Here is a 21,269-nt window from a genome sequence, read left to right as displayed (position 1 = left end):
GGTTGGCTCTGCATTACAACTTGGAAGCCGATGGTAGCCCATTTGGCTGGCTCACTGCTGTTCTCGCCTTGACTAAGGCTCGGGGGGCAACTGACTTGGTAGATACTCTGTTCTTAAGAAGCCGATGGAGATTTTACCGGCTGGCCCTCCATTATAATCCTCTCCAAAGGAACAGAGCAGGGTTATAAAGTATCACTGAGGAGATTTGCGAGCAGGTGACGTCTGTTCTGCAGAAGTAGCGACTTCAGCGTCGAGTCATTTCAGCAGCGGTTCTGGGGCTCTCTTGAAGGCGTTGGTCTTCCACATTGTCCGCCAGAACTCAAAGTCATCGGTCGAAAAAATGAAGGACTGATGCGTTGACATCGGCTTATTGGACATTGACCAAGTTTACGGTCACTCCTTAGTCGAAAAGATGAAGGGCGGATTATGAGGGACCGATGCGTTGCCATCGGCTCATTGAGCATTAGCATAAAGGAAATCGGCAAAATCAAATTGGGGAAATTCTTCATTGATAAACGAGATTTCTTACATAAGGAGCTGATTGCTCTCAAAAGAAATTACTAGGGGATACATTGTCCCATCTACTACTACTGGCCCTATGCTAAAGATCCTATCTAGGGGCCGTTGCTGCCCTCGTCATCGTCGTCGTCGTCGCCGCTGTCGGCGCTGCTCCCGGCCGGCTCGTCGTCGCTGCTGTAGCGGCCGCCGGCAGGACCCTCGTCGTCCTCGTCCTCCTCGTCAGCGTCATCGTCATCGCTGTCGAAGTCGCTGAGGTTCCCGGGCCAGGGGCAGAAGCGCTTGGCCGGCGGCTCGTCGGAGGAGCTGTCGTCCTCCTCCTCCTCCTCCTTCTCCTCCTCTTCGGGGGAGGTGAAGCCGTCCCAGGGGAGGCGATCGTCGTCGCTCTCCTCCTCCGATTCCCCGTTGGCGAGGAAGCGGAGGTCACTCTCCCCGTCGGTCGAGGACTTATCGTCCTCAGACCAGATGGAGAAGTCGTGGCTCGCCTCGTCCCCGGCCTCGATGGCGCGGCGGGTGTTGGCCGCATGGGCCTCCTCCGGGTTCCACTCCGGCGTCGGCTCGCGGGAGGAAGAGGACTCAATGGAAAGTCCCGATGAGGCGGAGGAAGAAGAAGACATGGTGGCGCAGGAGGGCTTTTGGAGTGCTAATGCGAAGGGGATAAAGAGGAGAACTGTTCGATGCGGTTAAATAAAAGGAGATGGAGTGGAGGTTTAATATTCGAGCAGTTTTCGAGGATGTGGTGCCAAAGCTGTCAAATCGTGCGGAGAAGTTGGGAAGGCAAGTCGTCATGATGAAAAATACTGCGACGGTTACGCTGCCGCCACGACGTGACCCTTCGAAGGAAAAACAGAGTGGTTTTGAAATTATCATTACCAAAACCAGGGGGGCATGTGTTATCACCAGATTTTGGCCAAATCGGGAGATAGGCCGTAAGTGAGATGGGCTTAGAAGATTACACGTGAAGCATCTTTGAAGCGGCCTTACACGAAGAGTTCGGGCTAGATTGCCCGTGTATTTGTATTATAGTAGATCGCATCTGAGTTTAGAAGTTAGAGTTTAACCCGTGCACGGTTAGGTGCATGCCTGAATTAGAAAGTCCCTTGGACTATAAATATGTATCTAGGGTTTATGAAATAAACAACAATCACGTTCACCACAAACCAATCTAGGCGCATCGCCAACTCCCCCGTCTCGAGGGTTTCTTCGGGTAAGCATCATGCTGCCTAGATCGCATCTTGCGATCTAGGCGGCCTACGTTTATTCGTCGCTCATGCGTTGCTCGTACTGAAGCCTTTTTGATGGCGAGCAATGTAGTTATCATAGATGTTTTAGGGTTAGCATTGTTCTTCGTATCATATGCTATTGTCGTGCGACCCTTAGGCATCTAGCCGCCCTTACACCTATCTTGGGTGTAAGGGCGGCACCCCGCTTGATCATCATTAAGTAGATCCGATCCGTTATGATTTCTCCTTGTTCTTCAAGGATTAGTTTAATATCTGCATCGTTAGGCCTTACAAACGGGTTGAAGGATCCAGTGGCGCGTAGGGTGTAGTTTGCTAGCCCTAGACAGGGATGTTCGAGGATCAACCTCGTGTTGGTTTTTAGGCCTTGTCTAGGGTCGGTTTACGATCACCGTGCGTGGCCGCCAGGCTCAATCACGAGTAGGATGTTCCGATTATGCGGTGAAAACCCTAAATCGTAGTATGTCGTTTTAGCTTTGTTTTGATCAAGCGGGACCACCATCTGATCGTACACCTCGTACGCATCATGGGTGGATCGGCTCCTTGAGCCGATTCACGGGATAACTCGAGAGCCGATCGAGGCTCGTATTTAATGTTTACGTGTATGCCTACTGAGAAACTAAGCGAGGCATCATCCAACACCTTCCTGACCAGGTATAGGTCAGGTGGCACGCCCTTGCATCAGCATCGGACGTGCGTGCCGAGGCTTTGCGGGCCGTCGCTCGGAGGGACCAGGGCCAGGCGCAGTCCTGGGAGATTCCCGGCTCTACGGTGTTGCCCGTCGCTGCCCGCCGGTGGGTTTCTGACCGCAACATCAAGACATTAAACCATTTACCACATGCGGCATTTTCCGTTTCCAACCATATAACAATGAATGAAATAGTCCAACTTTCGCAATGAACATTAAAGATAAAGCTAAGAACACATGTGTTCATACGAAACAGCGGAGCGTGTCTCTCTCCCAAGCAAATAATGCTAGGGTCCGATTTATTCAAACAAAAACAAAAATAAAAACAAACAGACGCTCCAAGTAAAGCACATAAGATGTGACGAAATAAAAATATAGTTTCACTAGAGGAACCTGATAAGTTGTCGATGAAGAAGGGATGCCTTGGGCATCCCCAAGCTTAGATGCTTGAGTCTTCTTAAAATATGCGAGGATGAACCACGGGGGCATCCCCAAGCTTTGACTTTTCACTCTTCTTGATCATATTGTATCATCCTCCTCTCTTGACCCTTGAAAACTTCCTCCACACCAAACTCGAAACAAACTCATTAGAGGGTCGAGTGCATAATTCATATATTCAGAGGTGACATAATCATTCTTAACACTTCTGGACATTTCACAAAGCAACTGAAAGTTAATGGAGCAAAGAAATCCATCAAACATAGCAAAACAGGCAATGCGAAATAAAAGGCAGAATCTGTCAAAATAGAATAGTTCGTAAAGACGAATTTTGAAGTGGCACCAGACTTGCTCAGATGAAAATGCCCAAATTGAATGAAAGTTGCGTACATATCTGAGGATCACGCACGTAAATTTTCAGATTTGTTTAATTTTTCTACAGAGACTACTGCTCAAATTCGTGACAGCAAGAAATCTGTTCCTGCGCAGCAATCCAAATCTAGTATTGGCTTTACTATCAAAGACTTTACTTGGCACAAAAATGCAATAAAATAAAGATAAGGAGAGGTTGCTACAGTAGTAACAACTTCCAAGACTCAACAAAACAGTAGCAAAATAAAAAAAAACATGGGTTATCTTCCAAGAAGTGCTTTCTTTATAGCCACTAAGATGGGCTCAGTAAATTTAATGATGCACTCGCATAAAGATGAGAGTTGAAGCAAAGAGAGCATCAAAAAGCAAGTATGAAACAAATTTAAGCCTAACCCACTTCCTATAAAAAGGAATCTTGTAAATAAACAAGTGAATGAAGAACAAGGTGAATAGCATAGGAAGACAAAACAAGTGTAACTTCAAAAATTTCAGCATATAGAGAGGTGTTTTAGTAACATGAAAATTTCTACAACCATATTTTCCTCTCTCATAATAATTTCCAGTAGCATCATGAACAAACTCAACAATATAACTATCACATAAAGCATTCTTATCATGAGTCTCATGCATAAAATAATTACTACTCCCAACATAAGCATAGTCATTCTTATTAATTGCAGTGGGAGCAAATTCAACAAAGTAGCTATCATTATTATTCTCATCACCATAATCATCAAATGTAGGAGGCATAATATAATCATAATAAACTTTATCCTCAATAGTAGGTGGCACCAAAATACCACTATCATCATAAATGGGAGGAAAAGTGTCATCAAAGTAAATTCTCTCCTCCATGCTTGGGGGACTAAAAATATCATGCTCATCAAAACCAGCTTCCCCAAGCTTAAATTCTTCCATAGCATTAGCAATAATAGTGTTCAAAGAGTTCATGCTAATAACATTGCTACAACTATTTTGCAAACAAAGTTCCATGGATTTTTTAATTTTCTCTTCAAACACCTCATGTCCTAACTCAAGATAAATACTATAAATATCTCTAATATTTTTGTTGTTTTCCATTAAGCCTAACTAGTGAAATCACACAACTTAGTGTTCTCAGGAGTATTCATTTTAACAGTAGTAAAAAAAAAGCAAATAAATAAAGTAAATGCAAGTAACTAATTTTTTGTGTTTTCAATATAGAGAACAAGACAGTAAATAAAGTAAAACTAGCAACTAATTTTTTTGTGTTTTTAATATAAGAGCAAAAAAAGCAGTAAATAAAGTAAAGTAAAGCAAGACAAAAACAAAGTAAAGAGATTGGAAGTGGAAGACTCCCCTTGCAGTGTGTCTTGATCTCCCGCAACCGGCGCCGAGAAAAAGAGCTTGATGCGTGCGATCGACACGTCCGTTGGGAACCCCAAGAGGAAGGTGTGATGCGTACAGTAGCAAGTTTTCCCTCAGAAAGAAACCAAGGTTTATCGAACCAGTAGGAGCAAAGAAGCACGTTGAAGGTTGATGGCGGCGGAGTGTAGTGCGGCGCAACACCAGGGATTCCAGCGCCAACGTGGAACCTGCACAACACAATCACAGAACTTTGCCCCAACGTAACAGTGAGGTTGTCAATCTCACCGGCTTGACAAAGGATTAGATGTATAGTGTGGATGATGATGATTGTTTGTGAAGAACAGTAAAGAACAATTGCAGTAGATTGTATTTCAGATGTAAAGAATAGGACCGGGGTCCACAGATCACTAGTGGTGTCTCTCCCATAAGATAAGCGAGATGTTGGGTGAACAAATTACGGTTGGGCAATTGACAAATAAAGAAGGCATAACAATGCACATACATATATCATGATGAGTACTATGAGATTTAATCAGGGCATTACGACAAAGTACATAGACCGCTATCCAGCATGCATCTATGCCTAAAAAGTCCACTTTCAGGTTATCATCCGAACCCCTTCGAGTATTAAGTTGTAAACAACAGACAATTGCATTAAGTATGGTGCGTAATGTAATCAACACAAATATCCTTAGACAAAGCATCGATGTTTTATCCCTAGTGGCAACAGCACATCCACAACCTTAGAATTTTCTGTCACTGTCCCAGATTTAATGGAGACATGAACCCACTATCGAGCATAAATACTCCCTCTTGGAGTCACAAGTATCACTGGATGACATTTGTTGTTTAATCCTAGATGGATATAAACCCATTGCAATGGAACCTCCACCACGTCAACACATTCCATGGTTCCATTGCCAACCACATAGTCATATTCATAGTTATGAAAGTAATACTTTTGCTTTTCATGCAAGAGTGATAAGTATAGTACTTTGCAAGTAATTTGATAAAAATACTCAAATGACATGAGCAAGCGATGAACTTGCCTTTCTTGACTGCAAGATTATGCAGGCAAGGTCTTCGATACGCAATAACTCCAAATTCTGAAATAGCATCATCGTCCGGTAAGGACGATGTTTAAAAGATTGCCAAGGATGCAATAATGCATAAGTATGAGATGCAATCGCTCTAAGCGTAACCTAACCCCGATGATTTAAGATTAGTGAGTTGATATGATTGGTTTTAGGGTGTGTTACACTTTTAGAGTGATTCACAAACAAGGTTCTTATTAAGGGTTTGGTTGTCTTTGTATCATAAGTAATGCAATACATCACAATAATAATATTAATGGCACACAACAATAGGACATTGTATAATCCTAACATGTAATGAACAATGGTTGGTCTTGGTACTATTTGGCATGGTTAATGGTTACTTTATATTCTTCAAAAGAATAACTTTTGAAGAACATGTTCTTTAATAAAGAACAAGTATGAATATTAGGTTTGTGGAGTTCTATGGGTTACTATGGTTCTAATTGGTTTCTAGAGTAAGGATTAGATGGATCACAACCAAGGTGGATTCATCACTATCTAGAGATTATATGGTTTTAGTGAAGCATAAGTATCTTAAGCTATTAAGTATTGATAAATAGTTGCTATTAAGGTTGGTATACCTTGCCGGTGATAGCTAGTTAGGGTTTATAGGTCCTACAAGGCAGGGTTGATGGCTACTCCCTATTTTCTTCAAAAGAATAACTTTTGAAGAACATACTTCTTAAGTAATAAGAAGTATTTCAGTTAAGGTTGAGGTTATCTAGAGTTTCCTATTGGATCTACTAAGTAAGGAATGGTGGTTTCCTAAATAGGATGGTTAATAATTATCTAACACTAATAGGGTTTAGTGTGTAAGGAATAGGATGCACAATATTGGCATGGTTGTGATTGATACGTCTCCGACGTATCGATAATTTCTTATGTTCCATGCCACATTATTGATGATATCTACATGTTTTATACACATTATATGTCGTATTTATGCATTTTCCGGCACTAACCTATTAACGAGATGCCGAAGAGCCAGTTGCTGTTTTCTGCTGTTTTTGGTTTCAGAAATCCTAGTAAAGAAATATTCTCGGAATTGGACAAAATCAACGCCCAGGGTCCTATTTGGCCACGAAGCTTCCAGAAGACCGAAGGGAAGACGAGGTGGGGCCACGGGGCGCCGCCACACTAGGGCGGCGCGGCCCAGGAGGGGCCCGCGCGGCCCTGCTGTGTGGGCCCCCGTGACCCCTCTGACTCCGCCCTTCCGCCTACTTAAGGTCTTCGTCGCGAAACCCCCAGTACCGAGAGCCACGATACGGAAAACCTTACTGAGACGCCACCGCCGCCAATGCCATCTCGGGGGATTCTGGAGATCACCTCCGGCACCCTGCCGGAGAGGGGATTCACCTCCCGGAGGACTCTTCACCGCCATGGTCGCCTCCGGAGTGATGAGTGAATAGTTCACCCCTGGACTATGGGTCCATAGCAGTAGCTAGATGGTTGTCTTCTCCTCATGTGCTTCATTGTCGGATCTTGTGAGCTGCCTAACATGATCAAGATCATCTATCTCGTAATTCTATATGTTGTGTTTGTCGGGATCCGACGGATAGAGAATACTATGTTATGTTGATTATCAATCTATTACCTATGTGTTGTTTATGATCTTGCATGCTCTCCGTTATTAGTAGAGGCTCGGCCAAGTTTTTGCTCTTAACTCCAAGAGGGAGTATTTATGCTCGATAGTGGGTTCATGTCTCCGTGAATCTGGGGAGTGACGAAACCTCTAAGGTTATGGATGTACTTGTTGCCACTAGGGATAAAACATTGATGCTATGTCCGAGGATGTAGTTATTGATTACATTACGCACCATACTTAATGCAATTGTCCGTTGTTTTGCAACTTAATACTGGAAGGGGTTCGGATGATAACCTGAAGGTGGACTTTTTAGGCATAGATGCATGCTGGATAGCGGTCTATGTACTTTGTCGTAATGCCCAATTAAATCTCACAATACTCATCTGTTGACTGCCAAAACCCACCGGCGGGCAGCGGCCTTGTCAACACTGTAGAGCCGGGGGGAGCCTAGAGCTGCGGCTGGCTGAGACCCCTCCGAGCGACGGCCCGCAATGCTCTTCTGGTCACACGCGGCGTTGCGAAGTGCAAGGGCGTGCCACCTGACCTATACCTGGTCGGAGAAGGTGATGAGATTGCCTCGCTTAGTTTCCTGCGAGGCATACATGTAAACGTTAAATACGAGCCTCGATCGGCTCTCGAGTTATCCGTGAATCGGCTCAAAGAGCCGATCCACCCATGATCCGTACGGGGTGTACGAATACTTGGTGGTCCTGCTTGATCAAGATGAAGCTAATGAGATCTACGACGATTTAGGGTTTTCACCACATAATCGGATCATCCTACTCCGAGTTGGGCCGGATGGCCACGCACGGTGCTCGTAAGCCGATCCTAAACAAGGCCGAAAAACCAACATGAAGTTGATCCTAGGAACATCCCGTTTAGGACTTGCGAACGCCACCCTACGTGCCACAGGATCCTCCCCCTTTGTAAGGCCAAACTATTGCAGATATTAAACTAATCCTTGTAGAACAAGGAGCAATCGTAACGGATCAGATCTACTAAATAATGATCAAGCGGGTGCCGCCCCCACACCCGAGATAGGCGTGAGGACGGCTAGATATGCAAGGGTTGCACTACGTAAGCATGCTTAAACGAAGAACAATGCTAACCCTAACACATCTAATGATAACTACGTTGCTCGCCATCAAAAGCGCTTCAATACGAGCAACGCATGAACAACGTGGGGCTTGTGCTGCCTAGATCGCAAGATGCGATCTAGGCAGCATGTCGATACCCGATAGAAACCCTCGAGACGAAGGAGTTGGCGATGCGCCGAGATTGGTTTGTTTTTGGGGTTGAACGTGAGTTGTTGTTTATTCCATAAACCCTAGGTACATATTTATAGTCCAGGGACTTTCTAATGTGGGCATGCACCAAACCGTGCACGGGTAAAACTCTAACTTCTAAACTAAGATGCGATCTAATATGTTACAGATACACGGGCAATTTAGCCCAACTTGGTATAAAAGGCCGATTCACGTATTTCTTCCATGTATATATCTTCAAACCCATCTTGATCGCGGCCCACCTCTGACTCGGTCAAATTCTGGTGATAACACATGCCCCCCTGGTTTTGGAAATGACATTTCCAAAATCATTACGCTTTCTTTCGCCGGGTCATGTTGTGGCAGAGCAGAAACCTGCCGCAGAATCCTTCATCATGATGCCTTGCCCCTTCCGCTTCCACTTCTCGCGTGGCCTGCGAAATTTTTCTGTTGGGCACCACTTCCTCGGAGACTGTTGTAGCACTGAATCTCCCTCATATCCCCTTTTATCTGGTTTCTCAGTGACCTTTATAGCCCTGCTCTGTCCCTTTGAAGAAGATTATGATGGAGGGCCAGCCGATGACGTCTCAATCGGCTTCTTAAGAACGAGTATCTACCAACTCCGTTGCCCCCGAGCCTCGGTCAAGGCGAGAACAGCGGCGAGCCAGCCAAATGGTCCACCATCGGTCTCCACATCGCAATGCGGCGCCGACCGATTCGAACAAAATCGGCTTCCCAGAGCAAAAAGCCTTCGGGGTGAGCTGTCCCCTCGAACCATCATCTTGGCGGATCGATGCAACTTACCCTTGACTCCGATCCGCATGTTCATGTCTGTTCTTGTTGTCGATCGGGGTTGTGATCCTTCAAACTTGCCAAAAGGAGTTGGAGGTCCTTGAAGAGAGGATCTGCGTCCAAACACTTCCATTGAAGAGTTCATCCAATAGAGCCTCTCCATGTAACTTGATAACCGCTTCATGTAATCCTGGAGCACCAACTCGTTGGAAGGACGAGCACCATGTTTGAGCCAGCCGATGTCTCATCATCGGCTTTCCTTTGCTTGGGGCGGTACTGCGAACACAGTACTCGAATGCAGTCTTGTGTATATCTTCTGGATATTGTCAACATAAAGTAATATAACGAGTGCAATATGCAAGTATGTAGGAATCAATGCACAGTTAACACAAGTGTTTGCCTTTTTTTAGATAGAAGTAAATGGGTAAACTGACTCAACAATAAAAGTAGAAGAAAGGCCCTTCGCAGAGGGAAGCAGGGATTAAATCATGTGCTAGAGCTTTTTTAGGTTTTGAAATCATATAGAGAGTATAAAAGTAAAGTTTTGAGAGGTGTTTGTTGTTGTCAACGACTGATAGTGGGTACTCTAACTACCTCATCAACCAGACTTTCAAGAGCGGCTCCCATGAAGGACGTTCTCTCTACCGAGCAAGGTAGATCATCCCTCTTCTCTTTTGTCTACACATGTACTTTAGTTTAGTTTTTTTTTTAGATGACACTCCTCCCAACCTTTGCTTTCTCAAGCCATGGCTAACCGAATCCTCGGGTGCCTTCCAACAATCACATACCGTGAAGGAGTGTCTATTTTCAAAATGAAGTTGCTTATTGATGAATCAAAGCAAAACATGTGAAGAGAATTATTAATGCAAGTTAATTAATAGGGGCTGGGAACCCCGTTGCCAGCTCTTTTTGCAAAGTTATTGGATAAGCGGATGAAGCCACTAGTCCATTGTGAAAGTCTCGTCAAAAGTAAATGACAAGATCGAAAGATAAAACACCACATACTTCCTCATGAGCTATAAAACATTGACACAAATAAGAGATAATAGCTTTTGAATTGTTTAAAGGTAGCACATGAAGTATTTGCTTGGAATGGCAGAGAAATACCATGTAGTAGGTGTATATGGTGGACACAAGTGGCATAGTGTTTGGCTCAAGGATTTTGGATGCATGAGAAGTATTCCCTCTCGATACAAGGTTTAGGCTAGCAAGGTTGTTTAAAGCAAACACAAGTATGAACCGAGTACAACAAAACTCACATAAAAGACATATTGAAAGCATTATAAGACTCTATACCGTCTTCATTGTTGTACCTTTTATCATTATATCGAAGCCGATCGCTTGAACCGGCCTCCTCTTTGTCCTTGCCACGGGAGTGGCTGCTTTCTGCTTCGTCATTGCCATGGCGGCTTGCAAGCCCTGCCATGTTGACACCAAAGGAGGACTTTGGCTGGTCTATGGAGTGGCTGAGATCCACCATGTTGACGCCGGGCGACGGACTTGAGTCTCTATCGAGCTTGGTATCGTGCAGCTCGGATCTTCTCGGGGAGCCGATGGGCTCGGCTCCGAGGGTTGCCTTGATCTCGTCATGCTTCTTCTTGAGCTCCTCGGGCGGATCCTCGTACTTCCGCGACCCGGTGCGTTCTTCTGACGGGGTGGACAAGTTTATCCCATCGAGGGCGCATTCGGGCGTGGAACCCCTCCCCCTGACGCCATGGGAGTGGGTTTGGTGGGAAGAGCCGATGAGTTCGGCTTCGGGGATGGCTTTGATCTCATCGTATGTGACTGGCGTGCCGCCCGCCATCTCAGATGCAGATGGCGATGTGGTTGATGTAGATCTTTGTCCCACCGGGCGTGCCAGAATGTGTTGACCGCCAAAACCCACCGTCGGGCAGCGGCCTTGTCAACACCGTAGAGCCGGGGGAGCCTAGAGCCGCGGCTGGCTGAGACCCCTCCGAGCGACGGCCCGCAATGCTCTTCCGGTCACACGCGGCGTTGCGAAGTGCAAGGGCGTGCCACCCGACCTATACCTGGTCGTGAAGGTGATGAGATTGCCTCGCTTAGTTTCCTGCAGGGCATACATGTAAACGTTAAATACGAGCCTCGATCGGCTCTCGGGTTATCCCGTGAATCGGCTCAAAGAGCCGATCCACCCATGATCCGTACGGGGTGTACGAATACTTGGTGGTCCTGCTTGATCAAGATGAAGCTAATGAGATCTACGACGATTTAGGGTTTTCACCACATAATCGGATCATCCTACTCCGGGTTGGGCCGGATGGCCACGCACGGTGCTCGTAAGCCGATCCTAAACAAGGCCAGAAAACCAACATGAAGTTGATCCTAGGAACATCCCGTTTAGGACTTGCGAACGCCACCCTACGTGCCACAGGATCCTCCCCCTTTGTAAGGCCAAACTATTGCGAGATATTAAACTAATCCTTGTAGAACAAGGAGCAATCGTAACGGATCGGATCTACTAAATAATGATCAAGCGGGGTGCCGCCCCCACACCCGAGATAGGCGTGAGGACGGCTAGATATGCAAGGGTTGCACTACGTAAGCATGCTTAAACGAAGAACAATGCTAACCCTAACACATCTAATGATAACTACGTTGCTCGCCATCAAAAGCGCTTCAAGTACGAGCAACGCATGAACAACGTGGGGCTTGTGCTGCCTAGATCGCAAGATGCGATCTAGGCAGCATGTCGCTTACCCGATAGAAACCCTCGAGACGAAGGAGTTGGCGATGCGCCGAGATTGGTTTGTTTTTGGGGTTGAACGTGAGTTGTTGTTTATTCCATAAACCCTAGGTACATATTTATAGTCCAGGGGACTTTCTAATGTGGGCATGCACCAAACCGTGCACGGGTAAAACTCTAACTTCTAAACTAAGATGCGATCTAATATGTTACGTATACACGGGCAATTTAGCCCAACTTGGTATAAAAGGCCGATTCACGTATTTCTTCCATGTATATATCTTCAAACCCATCTTGATCGCGGCCCACCTCCGACTCGGTCAAATTCCGGTGATAACACATGCCCCCTGGTTTTGGAAATGACATTTCCAAAATCATTACGCTTTCTTTCGCCGGGTCATGTTGTGGCGGAAGCGAAACCTGCCGCGAATCCTTCATCATGATGCCTTGCCCCTTCCGCTTCCACTTCTCGCGTGGCCTCGCGAAATTTTTCTGTTGGGCACCACTTCCTCGGAGACTGTTGTAGCACTGAATCTCCCTCATATCCCCTTTTATCTGGTTTCTCAGTGACCTTTATAGCCCTGCTCTGTCCCTTTGAAGAAGATTATGATGGAGGGCCAGCCGATGACGTCTCAATCGGCTTCTTAAGAACAGAGTATCTACCAACTCCGTTGCCCCCGAGCCTCGGTCAAGGCGAGAACAGCGGCGAGCCAGCCAAATGGTCCACCATCGGTCTCCACATCGCAATGCAGCGCCAGCCGATTCGAACAAAATCGGCTTCCCGGAGCAAAAAGCCTTCGTGGTGAGCTGTCCCCCGAACCATCATCTTGGCGGATCGATGCAACTTACCCTTGACCTGATCCGCATGTTCATGCTGTTCTTGTTGTCGATCGGGGTTGTGATCCTTCAAACTTGCCAAAAGGAGTTGGAGGTCCTTGAAGAGAGGATCTGCGTCCAAACACTTCCATTGAAGAGTTCATCCAATAGAGCCTCTCCATGTAACTTGATAACTGCTTCATGTAATCCTGGAGCACCAACTCTGTTGGAAGGACGAGCACCATGTTTGAGCCAGCCGATGTCTCATCATCGGCTTTCCTTTGCTTGGGGCGGTACTCTGAACCTGGTACTCTGAATGCAGTCTTGTGTATATCTTCTGGATATTGTCAACATAAAGTAATATAACGAGTGCAATATGCAAGTATGTAGGAATCAATGCACAGTTAACACAAGTGTTTGCCTTTTTTTTAGATAGAAGTAAATGGGTAAACTGACTCAACAATAAAAGTAGAAGAAAGGCCCTTCGCGAGAGGAAGCGGGGATTAAATCATGTGCTAGAGCTTTTTTAGGTTTTGAAATCATATAGAGAGTATAAAAGTAAAGTTTTGAGAGGTGTTTGTTGTTGTCAACGACTGATAGTGGGTACTCTAACTACCTCATCAACCAGACTTTCAAGAGCGGCTCCCATGAAGGACGTTCTCTCTACCAGCAAGGTAGATCATCCCTCTTCTCTTTTGTCTACACATGTACTTTAGTTTAGTTTTTTTTTTAGATGACACTCCTCCCAACCTTTGCTTTCTCAAGCCATGGCTAACCGAATCCTCGGGTGCCTTCCAACAATCACATACCGTGAAGGAGTGTCTATTTTCAAAATGAAGTTGCTTACCGATGAATCAAAGCAAAACATGTGAAGAGAATTATTAATGCAAGTTAATTAATAGGGGCTGGGAACCCCGTTGCGGCTCTTTTTGCAAAGTTATTGGATAAGCGGATGAAGCCACTAGTCCATTGTGAAAGTCTGTCAAAAGTAAATGACAAGATCGAAAGATAAAACACCACATACTTCCTCATGAGCTATAAAACATTGACACAAATAAGAGATAATAGCTTTTGAATTGTTTAAAGGTAGCACATGAAGTATTTGCTTGGAATGGCGAGAGAAATACCATGTAGTAGGTGTATATGGTGGACACAAGTGGCATAGTGTTTGGCTCAAGGATTTTGGATGCATGAGAAGTATTCCCTCTCGATACAAGGTTTAGGCTAGCAAGGTTGTTTAAAGCAAACACAAGTATGAACCGGTACAGCAAAACTCACATAAAAGACATATTGAAAGCATTATAAGACTCTATACCGTCTTCATTGTTGTACCTTTTATCATTATATCGAAGCCGATCGCTTGAACCGGCCTCCTCTTTGTCCTTGCCACGGGAGTGGCTGCTTTCTGCTTCGTCATTGCCATGGCGGCTTGCAAGCCCTGCCATGTTGACACCAAAGGAGGACTTTGGCTGGTCTATGGAGTGGCTGAGATCCACCATGTTGACGCCGGGCGACGGACTTGAGTCTCTATCGAGCTTGGTATCGTGCAGCCGGATCTTCTCAGGGGAGCCGATGGGCTCGGCTCCGAGGGTTGCCTTGATCTCGTCATGCTTCTTCTTGAGCTCCTCGGGCAGATCCTCGTACTTCCGCGACCTGGTGCGTTCTTCTGACGGGGTGGACAAGTTTATCCCATCGAGGGCGCATTCGGGCGTGGAACCCCTCCCCCTGACGCCATGGGAGTGGGTTTGGTGGGAAGAGCCGATGAGTTCGGCTTCGGGGATGGCTTTGATCTCATCGTATGTGACTGGCGTGCCGCCCGCCATCTCAGATGCAGATGGCGATGTGGTTGATGTAGATCTTTGTCCCACCGGGCGTGCCAGAATGTGTTGACTGCCAAAACCCACCGGCGGGCAGCGGCCTTGTCAACACTGTAGAGCCGGGGGGAGCCTAGAGCTGCGGCTGGCTGAGACCCCTCCGAGCGACGGCCCGCAATGCTCTTCTGGTCACACGCGGCGTTGCGAAGTGCAAGGGCGTGCCACCTGACCTATACCTGGTCGGGAAGGTGATGAGATTGCCTCGCTTAGTTTCTGCAGGGCATACATGTAAACGTTAAATACGAGCCTCGATCGGCTCTCGGGTTATCTCGTGAATCGGCTCAAAGAGCCGATCCACCCATGATCCGTACGGGGTGTACGAATACTTGGTGGTCCTGCTTGATCAAGATGAAGCTAATGAGATCTACGACGATTTAGGGTTTTCACCACATAATCGGATCATCCTACTCCGGGTTGGGCCGGATGGCCACGCACGGTGCTCGTAAGCCGATCCTAAACAAGGCCAGAAAACCAACATGAAGTTGATCCTAGGAACATCCCGTTTAGGACTTGCGAACGCCACCCTACGTGCCACAGGATCCTCCCCCTTTGTAAGGCCAAACTATTGCAGATATTAAACTAATCCTTGTAGAACAAGGAGCAATCGTAACGGACCGGATCTACTAAATAATGATCAAGCGGGGTGCCGCCCCCACACCCGAGATAGGCGTGAGGACGGCTAGATATGCAAGGGTCGCACTACGTAAGCATGCTTAAACGAAGAACAATGCTAACCCTAACACATCTAATGATAACTACGTTGCTCGCCATCAAAAGCGCTTCAGATACGAGCAACGCATGAACAACGTGGAGCTTGTGCTGCCTAGATCGCAAGATGCGATCTAGGCAGCATGTCGCTTACCCGATAGAAACCCTCGAGACGAAGGAGTTGGCGATGCGCCGAGATTGGTTTGTTTTGGGGTTGAACGTGAGTTGTTGTTTATTCCATAAACCCTAGGTACATATTTATAGTCCAGGGGACTTTCTAATGTGGGCATGCACCAAACCGTGCACGGGTAAAACTCTAACTTCTAAACTAAGATGCGATCTAATATGTTACAGATACACGGGCAATTTAGCCCAACTTGGTATAAAAGGCCGATTCACGTATTTCTTCCATGTATATATCTTCAAACCCATCTTGATCGCGGCCCACCTCTGACTCGGTCAAATTCTGGTGATAACACATGCCCCCCTGGTTTTGGAAATGACATTTCCAAAATCATTACGCTTTCTTTCGCCGGGTCATGTTGTGGCAGAGCAGAAACCTGCCGCAGAATCCTTCATCATGATGCCTTGCCCCTTCCGCTTCCACTTCTCGCGTGGCCTGCGAAATTTTTCTGTTGGGCACCACTTCCTCGGAGACTCGTTGTAGCACTGAATCTCCCTCATATCCCCTTTTATCTGGTTTCTCAGTGACCTTTATAGCCCTGCTCTGTCCCTTTGAAGAAGATTATGATGGAGGGCCAGCCGATGACGTCTCAATCGGCTTCTTAAGAACAGAGTATCTACCAACTCCGTTGCCCCCGAGCCTCGGTCAAGGCGAGAACAGGCGGCGAGCCAGCCAAATGGTCCACCATCGGTCTCCACATCGCAATGCAGCGCCAGCCGATTCGAACAAAATCGGCTTCCCGAGCAAAAAGCCTTCGGGGTGAGCTGTCCCCCCGAACCATCATCTTGGCGGACCGATGCAACTTACCCTTGACTCCGATCTGCATGTTCATGCTCGTTCTTGTTGTCGATCGGGGTTGTGATCCTTCAAACTTGCCAAAAGGAGTTGGAGGTCCTTGAAGAGAGGATCCGCGTCCAAACACTTCCATTGAAGAGTTCATCCAATAGAGCCTCTCCATGTAACTTGATAACTCGCTTCATGTAATCTCGGAGCACCAACTCGTTGGAAGGACGAGCACCATGTTTGAGCCAGCCGATGTCTCATCATCGGCTTTCCTTTGCTTGGGGCGGTACTCGAACCCGGTACTCGAATGCAGTCTTGTGTATATCTTCTGGATATTGTCAACATAAAGTAATATAACGAGTGCAATATGCAAGTATGTAGGAATCAATGCACGAGTTAACACAAGTGTTTGCCTTTTTTTTAGATAGAAGTAAATGGGTAAGCCGACTCAACAATAAAAGTAGAAGAAAGGCCCTTCGCAGAGGGAAGCGAGGATTAAATCATGTGCTAGAGCTTTTTTAGGTTTTGAAATCATATAGAGAGTATAAAAGTAAAGTTTTGAGAGGTGTTTGTTGTTGTCAACGACCGATAGTGGGTACTCTAACTACCTCATCAACCGAGACTTTCAAGAGCGGCTCCCATGAAGGACGTTCTCTCTACCGAGCAAGGTAGATCATCCCTCTTCTCTTTTGTCTACACATGTACTTTAGTTTAGTTTTTTTTTTAGATGACACTCCTCCCAACCTTTGCTTTCTCAAGCCATGGCTAACCGAATCCTCGGGTGCCTTCCAACAATCACATACCGTGAAGGAGTGTCTATTTTCAAAATGAAGTTGCTTACCGATGAATCAAAGCAAAACATGTGAAGAGAATTATTAATGCAAGTTAATTAATAGGGGCTGGGAACCCCGTTGCCGGCTCTTTTTGCAAAGTTATTGGATAAGCGGATGAAGCCACTAGTCCATTGTGAAAGTCTCGTCAAAAGTAAATGACAAGATCGAAAGATAAAACACCACATACTTCCTCATGAGCTATAAAACATTGACACAAATAAGAGATAATAGCTTTTGAATTGTTTAAAGGTAGCACATGAAGTATTTGCTTGGAATGGCGGAGAAATACCATGTAGTAGGTGTATATGGTGGACACAAGTGGCATAGTGTTTGGCTCAAGGATTTTGGATGCATGAGAAGTATTCCCTCTCGATACAAGGTTTAGGCTAGCAAGGTTGTTTAAAGCAAACACAAGTATGAACCGGTACAGCAAAACTCACATAAAAGACATATTGAAAGCATTATAAGACTCTATACCGTCTTCATTGTTGTACCTTTTATCATTATATCGAAGCCGATCGCTTGAACCGGCCTCCTCTTTGTCCTTGCCACGGGAGTGGCTGCTTTCTGCTTCGTCATTGCCATGGCGGCTTGCAAGCCCTGCCATGTTGACACCAAAGGAGGACTTTGGCTGGTCTATGGAGTGGCCGAGATCCACCATGTTGACGCCGGGCGACGGACTTGAGTCTCTATCGAGCTTGGTATCGTGCGGCCGGATCTTCTCGGGGAGCCGATGGGCTCGGCTCCGAGGGTTGCCTTGATCTCGTCATGCTTCTTCTTGAGCTCCTCGGGCGGATCCTCGTACTTCCGCGACCTGGTGCGTTCTTCTGACGGGGTGGACAAGTTTATCCCATCGAGGGCGCATTCGGGCGTGGAACCCCTCCCCCTGACGCCATGGGAGTGGGTTTGGTGGGAAGAGCCGATGAGTTCGGCTTCGGGGATGGCTTTGATCTCATCGTATGTGACTGGCGTGCCGCCCGCCATCTCAGATGCAGATGGCGATGTGGTTGATGTAGATCTTTGTCCCACCGGCGTGCCGGAATGTGTTGGACCGCCAAAACCCACCGGCGGGCAGCGGCCTTGTCAACACTGTAGAGCCGGGGGGAGCCTAGAGCTGCGGCGGGCTGAGACCCCTCCGAGCGACGGCCCGCAATGCTCTTCTGGTCACACGCGGCGTTGCGAAGTGCAAGGGCGTGCCACCTGACCTATACCTGGTCAGGAAGGTGATGAGGTTGCCTCGCTTAGTTTCTGCAGGGCATACATGTAAACGTTAAATACGAGCCTCGATCGGCTCTCGGGTTATCCTGTGAATCGGCTCAAAGAGCCGATCCACCCATGATCCGTACGGGGTGTACGAATACTTGGTGGTCCTGCTTGATCAAGATGAAGCTAATGAGATCTACGACGATTTAGGGTTTTCACCACATAATCGGATCATCCTACTCCAGGTTGGGCCGGATGGCCACGCACGGTGCTCGTAAGCCGATCCTAAACAAGGCCAAAAAACCAACATGAAGTTGATCCTAGGAACATCCCGTTTAGGACTTGCGAACGCCACCCTACGTGCCACAGGATCCTCCCCCCTTTGTAAGGCCAAACTATTGCGAGATATTAAACTAATCCTTGTAGAACAAGGAGCAATCGTAACGGACCGGATCTACTAAATAATGATCAAGCGGGGTGCCGCCCCCACACCTGAGATAGGCGTGAGGACGGCTAGATATGCAAGGGTCGCACTACGTAAGCATGCTTAAACGAAGAACAATGCTAACCCTAACACATCTAATGATAACTACGTTGCTCGCCATCAAAAGCGCTTCGATACGAGCAACGCATGAACAACGTGGGGCTTGTGCTGCCTAGATCGCAAGATGCGATCTAGGCAGCATGTCGCTTACCTGATAGAAACCCTCGAGACGAAGGAGTTGGCGATGCGCCGAGATTGGTTTGTTTTGGGGTTGAACGTGAGTTGTTGTTTATTCCATAAACCCTAGGTACATATTTATAGTCCAGGGGACTTTCTAATGTGGGCATGCACCAAACCGTGCACGGGTAAAACTCTAACTTCTAAACTAAGATGCGATCTAATATGTTACAGATACACGGGCAATTTAGCCCAACTTGGTATAAAAGGCCGATTCACGTATTTCTTCCATGTATATATCTTCAAACCCATCTTGATCGCGGCCCACCTCTGACTCGGTCAAATTCTGGTGATAGGCGTATAAATATGTACCTAGGGTTTATGGAATAAACAACAACTCACGTTCAACCCCAAAAACAAACCAATCTCGGCGCATCGCCAACTCCTTCGTCTCGAGGGTTTCTATCAGGTATAAGTACGAGCAACGCATGAACAAGCATATGAGTTATGAAAGTTATATAGTCCAGGGGACTTTCTAATGTGGACGTGCACTAAACCGTGCACGAGATAAACTCTAACTTCTAAATCGATACATAATTTATTCTACTAAGATACACGGGCTAACTAGCCCAACTTCTCCGTGCGAGGCCGCTTCATAGATCTTTCATATGTAACCTTCCAAGCCCATCTTGATCGCGGCCCACCTCTCGACTCGGTCAAATTCTGGTGATAACACATGCCCCCCGGTTTTGGAAATGACATTTCCAAAATCATTACGCTTTCTTTCGTCGGGTCACGTCGTGGCAGAGCGAACCGCCGCAGAATCCCCATCATGATGCCTTGCCCCTTCCACTTCTCCACGTGGCCGTAAAATTTTCCAATTGGGCAACACCTCCTCGAAACTGCCGTGGCATTGAACCTCTCCCATATCCCCTTTATTTAACCGTTCTCAACAGCTTGCGTCTCCTTCGTCCTTCTCGCATTAGCACCAAAAAACCCTCTGTGCCGCCATGTCTTCCTCCTCCTCCTCCGAGCTTTCCTACGGGTCTGACTCCTCCCGCGAGACGCCGCCAGAGATTCGTGCCCCGGAAGACTGGGACGTGGAGAGCCATGCCTCCTCCATTTGGTCTGAGGACGACAAGTCCTTGACCAGCGGGGATGAAGATCTTCGGCTCCTTGCCGATGGGGAACCGGAGCCCAAAAGCGAGGACGACCAGTTCTCCCGGGACGGCTGCCCAACCTCCGAAGAAGAGGGAGAAGAAGACGACGACGACGACTCCCTCGAGGGCTACCCGCCAGCCGAAGCGCCTTCGCATGTGGTGGGACGACGACAGCGCAGCCGACGACGAAGACGGGGACGAAGCCCCCGTGGAGGGCTACGGGAGTAGCGACGAGGAGCCCGTCGGTAGCAGTGCCGATGAGAGTTCTGAGGATGACGATGAGGGCAGTGATGGCCCGTAGACTAGGACCTAATTAGTATAGGCCTAGCAGTAGTAGATTGGTCAATAGACCCTCCTTTTGTTCTTCCCTCCTTGAGCAATCGGCTCCCCATTGTAAGAAATCCTCATATTAATGAAGAATTCCCTTAGCTTGATTTTGCCGATTTCTTTCATGCTGAATTTGTCGACCGTTGGCCTAATCCATGCTTAGTGACCGATGGTACCGCATCGGCTTCATGATAATCCGCAAGACAGGCCAATTTAGCCATCCCTTCAAGCTAGCTGGCTTCTGCCGATGACGACGACACATCCGATCCTGGCAAGCTGGCGACTTGATCTTCGAGCAAGCGATTCTAAAAGAGCCCTGGAACTGTCTTGGATGCTCAAACTGATGACTCTGTAGCCGATTCCAATTAAATCGGCTCCCTAGGGCAATACCTTTAGGGCGAGCTGCCCCCCGAGCCTTAGTGAAGGCGAACCGCACACATGTGCCGATATTAGCCTTAACTCATGATGTAGCCCCAAGCAGAGAACCTTCAGTTCTTGCCGGCCAGATCGGCTCCTTTCCTTTGGTGGCATTGTTCTTGAAGAGAGGATCCGAGCTCTTACACTACCCCATTGCGGAGCTCTTCCATTAGTGCTCCATCAACCCTCTGATCGTAACGGCTATTCCTCTTGAGTCGATGGCCATGCATCGGCTTTCATATCTTTAAGTCGATGCCT

This window comes from Lolium rigidum, chromosome 3 (genome assembly GCF_022539505.1).
Source record: "Lolium rigidum isolate FL_2022 chromosome 3, APGP_CSIRO_Lrig_0.1, whole genome shotgun sequence".
Taxonomy (NCBI): domain Eukaryota; kingdom Viridiplantae; phylum Streptophyta; class Magnoliopsida; order Poales; family Poaceae; genus Lolium; species Lolium rigidum.
This window is presented reverse-complemented; position numbering follows the sequence as displayed.